Raw genomic sequence first — 7,525 nt, 5'->3', positions numbered from 1 at the left:
CAGAAGAGCTTTGCTTGGTTCAGTCTACATAATCTTTAGATCCCTAACTGCCTGGGGCAGAGGAAACCGACGAGACTATACTCACCTGTCTGCCACATACGAATCAAAGTCAGATGACAGATATTCAAAAGCAAAAAAGACTGACAATGCAGGAAAATGTATGGGTGTAAAGCAGAGACAAAGATAACTAAACTGAGTTCTTAAGTAGCTTAAACATCATATATATATATATATATATATATATATATATATATATATGTTTATATGCTTGCCTTAGTCATCCTTTTTCCCTTCAAAACAAACTAAGATATAATGACATGATGGATCCAGCTGGCCCTGCTCTTCCTTGACAGGTGACTGATCCAGTGGCTTATTGGCTAATATGTGTGGCTCACGGTGGCATCTGCGGAGGTTTGAACAACCTGCTCGACACCTTTAAAGAGTGGAAGGGTTTTCTAATAGCACATACTTGAGGTTACAAGTAAATGAAGCGTTAGTAATCCTATGTGGGTGATCCAGTGATTAACAGAGTTTGAGTGAAATCTATCCTGCTCCACGCAAATGAGGTGAACAACTGGGAAAATATACATATTTAAAAATCTATGGCCTGAAACCATTATTACTGTGGTCAAATTCTGGGTAAATTGGCACAGGAAAGAATAAAGACCAGCAAGTATTTACACATTTGGAGAAATACGGTCCACACACACACACACACACACGAGTCTCTGAGCTTTCAGCATCGATGCATGCATACCTTTTTCAAACAGTGCAGTGAATCCAAACATGCGAGACACGTTTAAAACACAGCGCCTGGACAGCTATTCATCCCGGTGACCTTCCTCAAATGCACACGCAGCTTGAAATAACTGTCACACACACTCAGCCCTCTTGAAAAACAACAAAGCCATGCCGACCTTCACCAGTCGGCGAGCTTCCATTACACAAACGCTCCAAATGGCATTTGCAGTCTGTTTCTCCAGGCTTTTTATAGTAATTAAACACTTGGCCCAGTGATGGTATTAAACACACACACACACACACCACACACTTATGACAGGAACCTACGCAACGGTGAAAAAGTGCAACAACAGGTCACATGTTTGACTTCACAAGTTAAGCCGGCTTTCCAACTTGTTCAGTTCTTGGTTTCATCCTGAACTCTGTGCCAAATTTGAGGCATTTTGGCCTGATGTGTCAACAGCAGAGATATCGTCCTTTATCTTAAAGTTCACTTATTAGATAAAGTCCACAAAGACAGTAGGGTAATTCACCTTATCAGGAATATTTTCCCTGCATGCTAACAATGGCCTATCAGTTTAGTTTCACAACTGCTCACACTGCTAAGTAATGACTCAAGCGACCCAATGACTGGCCGATCTCTCGACGCTTCACGCCAAATGGAAATCTGAGTGTCACTGGGGAGAACCAAAAAAAAAACAAAACAAAAAAAAAAAACATAGTCTACATTGTGACTGTGACATTATGCCTTGATAGCTTTTCAAGATAGTGTGTCATAGCAACAGCACACAGAGAGCCCTATTGTTTCACTGGGCTCTAAAATACACCAGAGTCGACAGCTGGCGGCCTGACCCAGTGACGCCATCGTCAGATCGATACATCGGGAATCTCCACCAATTGGGCCTTATCTAATACCGCAAGGCCAAATGTCGTAAAAGTATGAGACTGGCCATGAACTCACTGTGTGAACTAATGCCAGTAAGTGAACTTTAGCCTGCATTAACCAAGCCCAGAGAAGATTCTGGCAGTGACTTAACAAAGCTACTCATTGACTCGACGTGCCGGTATGGGTGCGTTTGGGAACAGTGGAGAACGCTTAAAGCAAAGCCAAGAGCAAAATGTTTAATAACAGCAGAGAGTAACGATTAAGAGAGATAAACTTTGACATACCTGGAGAACTCAGAGTAAATCATTACACTGCTCTGGCACTACCTTTGCACTAATAGACATATATAACCTCTAAACCCAATTATATGTCATATGGAGTCTATATAATGGGACAGCTCAAATCAGAAAAAAATGAGCTCACTACTAATGACTAATCAATTGACCTACACAGCGCTACAGTCAGATTTCCATTTAAAAAAAAAAAAAGCAGTTACAGCCTTGGAAATATTAGCTTTGAGTTACGACAGTGTAATGACATCTAAGCAGGGTATTCCTAACACAGTATCTCTGTGGTAGGGCTTCTTTAGAACAGAAGGAACTCGATGACCTTCTCATCCCGGCACTGAAATATCCCATAAATTGTGTCACGCTCGGCTTTCTGGTCTCTTCCATCAAAACGGAGGACCCCAACGAGACGGGCACTTCAAAGAAAGTGATCTAACCGACATCAAAAGAGCTTCACATCTGTCTCACTTCTTGAACTGTGAAGAGGGTTTTGGCCAGCTGCTCGTCTATCAAAACGAGGGACGATCTGGTTGGAACAAGGACCCACACCTTAAAACCTCTGTCTTCATCTGCTCTCTGGCTTCCTTTCCAACGTGTTCACGACTCGTCTGAGTGAGGGTTGTTTGACACAATCATATTTGCCCATAACTTTCATAGATGACAACAAGCTTACTCAGAACGACCTACATATGGTATGAGCAAGCGAAGCCTCCTAAGATTTTCTTTACCACACACACACACACACACACACACACACACACAGATGGGATATACAAAGAGTTAAAAGTTAAGCTATTAAAAAACGACATTTTCCTCGTGTCCAATTTTTCAATCTGGAATAGCACACAAAAGGGAGAGAGAGAGAGAGAGAGAGAAAGAGAGAGAGAGAGAGAGAGAGAGAGGGAGAGAAGAAGTTACTTAATGTACAACACAGAGGGGTGGGACACTGCCTGACAGCAGTCCAAAACAAATCCGTTGTTCTCTGGCCACGGATGCTGGCAGCCAGGCCGAGCCCAGGGGTTGTGTGAGGCCAGTTCTGTTTTGGGTTAAGGCATCGCACTGCTCCACTTATGACACAAAAGCTTTGTTCGCATTCTGCTGTACAGTGGGAAGGAATGCGGCTCACCAGAGTAAAGCTTTACGCTGGCCAATGTCCAATTACACTAATTAATTTAGATTGTTCGGCTTAATTTTTTTAAAATTCCTCCGCTTTCTTCCACGGTCACAGTCACTGGCTTGAATTGTTACTGTCTGTCATTCACTCATGGATATCACTGGAAAAAAAGATAACCAAACAATAAAACAGTCTATTTATGGGAGGACGTTTATGACCAAGTTTATCAAACACAGACGGTTATGAGGGTACAGCTTAAAATGCTGCTTGTTAAAATCGTGTTGTTTATATAAAAAGGGGAAACCTGAAGGGTTTGTTCACCTCTAAACAACGATGACTAACTGATATAATATCACCACCAACCCAGCGAGCACGATCGACCACAGGCAAAGTAGGAAAGAATACAGGAACACCGCCACAAAATCGCTTCCACCTAGTTATCAAAATGAATGACTGTTTGCAAACTAAACAAAAATGACTTGTGATTCGCTGCTCTTTAACTTAGTTTCCAACACAAACCACACGACAAAACCACAAACGTGAGGTCCACCAGTCACGAAAATACCCAACTCAGGTTTTTGTTTTTTTTAGCTTTGTTTAGTTTTATTTTTAACTATTTACGTTAACTTGCTTCAGACGTCGTTAGCCATTATCTTTCACTCGTTGTCGTGGACAGTGTCGTTTTGAAAAACGCACGACGCAAAGGGGTTAATCCAAACGCGATGCATCAAAAATAACTGAGAGAGTTCTCTTTATAGCGCATCACAATAAGATTCCATGACTGGCCAGTGGACTTAGTTCACTGAGCCATTTCAATGATCGGTGTCGTTTGCCAACGGTATATTCTTTCACTTCCCAAGCTCAGTAAAGCCGATTAATAACAAATAACATTTTACACAAGTCTTTCGAACTAGCAAAATTACCGGTGCAAGTCTAATGTTATCATAGATAACCTTACATGGCCTCTGTTGTTAGTAAGTTAGCTAGCGGGTTAGCTGTTGTTATGGTGTATATATAGCCAGCCCCATAAAGATGACTGGGTTAGCTATCCTAGGTATGTAATTTAGCTAGCCTTTAGCTTGTTTTGACAGCTAAAGATAACTAAACTATTATCAGATAAAGTGAGGCAACAATACCGCTAGCTCATCATATTAGCAGAGGTAACGCGAGGAAATACATAAAATGTAATCGCTAACAATTTCATCTGGTTGTGATTTGGTTTTGATTTCCGCTCTATTCTGCAGCGTTAGCAATGTTCAATAGCGAAAAGGCGTGTATGTATGTATGTATGTGTGTGTCTGTGTGTGTGTGAAACCCCCTTTGCAATAACGTTCATCCCTGAATCTACGCTAGCACGCGTTAGCAACATAGCATTAGCTAGTCACAGCTAACCAGGCAATCCGAGCAGAGAAAAGACATTCGACTAATCAGTCACAGACGCTCAATAATGACTTAGTCACTCAAGACCGGGTTCTTACCTTTCTGTTCGTGGTTTAGGTCGGTTGCTACCGGACTTACTATCGCTTGTTCTTGAGGTGAGTGTTTATTAGTCCGTAAATAATCCACATGAAAAGGACAGAGAGGTGTGTTTTTCGGTCTCTGTCGGCTTCGTCCCTAAGCTATCCACTTAATGTGAACCGTCGAGTCTGGTTCTAGTGAATAACCGCCTCTCCCGACCACAGCTCTCGAGATACGTCCTACGTTCTCGCGCTCTCTTGCTCTTTCCTTTTTTTCCCTTCCTCTGTTTGCACACTCACTCATTTCCAGCTAGTGGTGGTCTGAACCGGGGAATTTACAATCACTCAGTGTTTTTGCAACCAATGTTTGAAAAAACAAATAAAAAATGTCAGCGATTCATAACACTGCTGGGCTAGATTCCCATGATGTTACTCGCTTGCAAGCGAATCCCTTTGGAGCGTCAAGTGCATTTTCTTTCATTACTTAAAGGAACAGCGCTCTATTTTTATAGAAAACGGAGCATGAAATTCACACATCCCATTTAAGCCTGGATGTTCTAACGAAACTACCAAAATAAAACAACATTAGTTACAGCCACACATTGGTTGAATTTCGATTCGATTCGAGTGATTTCATTGTGTATTGTATTATTTTGGATCGAGTTGTCCGGTTTAGTCAACTTAATGTGAATTATGTAAGATTTGGCATATTTAACACTTTCTAACTGTGGCGAAGCTCTCTTTTGTCACTTTCAAGTCGCCTGCTGAAGCTTAGTGGTCCGTGTTCGTGTCACAAGAATAATGTAGTAGCAGCGTAATCACGTGCACAAATTCACGGGAAATGCGTGGGAAAAATACAAAGATATTAAAAAAATACCTGCTGCGAAAAGAATCAAAGAGATAGACGGGGGGGAAAGAAAAGATACAGTCACGCACATACATAGAGTGATAGAGAGAAAGAGAGAGAGGGACAGAGAGAGAGAAAAAGAACTTTTGCTTTTGATGACAACACTTACACGTTTGACTTTCTGAACAGTTGCGTGGGCTCAAACGATGAAAACAGTGTTCACCCCCGAAAAACAGTGTTAAGGAGATACCAGTGGCGCACCATGTGGCTTACCATAACCGATAAGCCACAGCGAGTCCACTTTCCATGACCTCCTCTGAACAGTTCAACCGACGCTGAGCGCATCAACCACAAGCAAATGACCTACAGCAAACAAACCACTTTGTATTTTAAGATTTATGCTACGCTCGTGTGTTCCGAAACTTTCTCAGTCTTGATAAAGTGAAATTTTATTTATTTATTTATTTATTTATTTATTTTTGTCAAAAACCTGACAAGTTTTCTCGATGGTTAGGCTAATGATCATTAAACAGTCTCAAAGTGTGGTCTGTTGACTTCACTCACTCCTACTGTGTGAAAGCTGTAGGAGCCTGATGCTTCCTTGCCACAATAAAAATCTCATCTCCATCCTCTGAGGTTATAAGATATCTGTGTGTGAATTTGCATGATGACATTTACGACGGATGGATAACCTTCAGAGAGCCGACAAAACTAATCAAAACGTCGAGATTTGGAATCATCGGTTGTTTCACGCGCAGTCAGCAGCGCTGACTTGAATTATCAATCTATTCGCCGGCTTTGTTCAATGTTACAGTTGAACTGAGAAAGGATATGCAAATTTGGTTCAAAAATAGTACACACGGAAAAAACACAGAGGTGATATCGAATTTCAAAACCTGTATCAATGACCGAAAATCATTCTATATTTTAGCACATTTAGACTAACATGAAATTGCTGCTGTAACGAGAAACTACTTTATAAACAATATTTGTAGCCTCTTGTTTGAATGCCCTCTCCGTTTAATTTATTTACCTTTATTTTGTTTGTTTGATATGCAATTGTGGCTTCGTTTGATCATCGCAGGAATGACGGAGACATAATAAATATCTCTCACTGATTGACAAATAAAGTCTGTAACAGTGGCCATTGTGGCCATTGTCCATTTTCCTCTATGTCTTCGTTGCCTATGCGGAGCGTTCTTGTCAGATTTGACTTTGGTAACATTACTCTGATTGTGAATATTATCTTTCTGTGCAGCTGCATTGGGGCCAGACTTTATATGACCTACATTTCAGTTTCCAAAGTGCTCCGTGATGTCAGATGGGTTTGTTTTCCTTTTCCTGTGTTTTTCTTTCTGCTCCGTGGTCTGTGCTTCCCTTCCATCGTCTATCCCTCCATCCTTTCCATTCATCCGTCCACCCCACCACCATCTTGCTTGTCACCCTCCACTAAGAAGGAAAGAGGCTTGTTTATGTAATCAAAGTATCGCGGAGTTTAACGTGTCACAGCATAATCTAGCCCTCTATCTCAGGCAATGGCCAATTACTCAGACACAAAAAGAGCCCGATTCAGTCACTTTCATACTTGTATATGGGTGTGTGTGTGTGTGTTTTTTTTTTGTTTGTGTGTGTGTATGTGTGTGTGTGTGTGAGAGAGAGAGAGAGACTTTTTGTGTTTGTGTGTTTTAAAAAGGGGTTTATTGGTTTTGTCAGACATCATAGACACAACCTGATTGATTCTGTAATTATATTTGTCAGACTGTGGATTGTTGATCAGCAACCGCATGCCATAAACATACCTTTGGAAACACTCTCACATCCGCTGTAGTGCGCTTTGAAAGCCAGAGAGTTTTGTGAACTGGTGAAGAAGGAGGAATACAGTGCATGAAAAAAAAGGAAGAGGTTTCTCACCACAACCTCTTCCTCCATGCTTCCTTTGTTCTGGCAAAATCCCCTTTGGAACTCCCCATAAACACAGACATAAAAACAAACACATAAAATACACACGCGCACACACACGCACACACACACACACACACACACACAGCATATCTATTCTCAGATCTCTCTGGGTCAGATTATTCAGCAAATAGATTTGACAAAATTTATGCTCCTTGACTTTGTTGTGGGTTTTTTCTTTGTTTACTCGTTTGATCGAGGTATTGATTTTAACCAAGTTAAAAAGCTGTGAGA

At 41.2% G+C, this 7,525-nt stretch overlaps 1 protein-coding gene across 1 annotated transcript in view; it reads right to left on the bottom strand.

Annotated features, from left to right (window-relative positions):
- ncor2 (nuclear receptor corepressor 2) overlaps positions 1-4,617 on the bottom strand; it is an 86,698-nt gene extending 82,081 nt beyond the window's left edge. Inside the window, exon 1 of the mRNA XM_030768380.1 lies at positions 4,507-4,617. The gene's annotated coding sequence lies outside the window, so the exon portion shown is untranslated. The remainder of the gene's footprint in view (positions 1-4,506) is intronic.
- Positions 4,618-7,525: the final 2,908 nt, after the last annotated feature.

This window comes from Chanos chanos, chromosome 1 (genome assembly GCF_902362185.1).
Source record: "Chanos chanos chromosome 1, fChaCha1.1, whole genome shotgun sequence".
NCBI classification, from domain to species: Eukaryota; Metazoa; Chordata; class Actinopteri; order Gonorynchiformes; family Chanidae; genus Chanos; species Chanos chanos.
The sequence above is the reverse complement of the archived record's forward strand: the minus strand, read 5'-3'. Positions and strand labels throughout refer to the sequence as shown.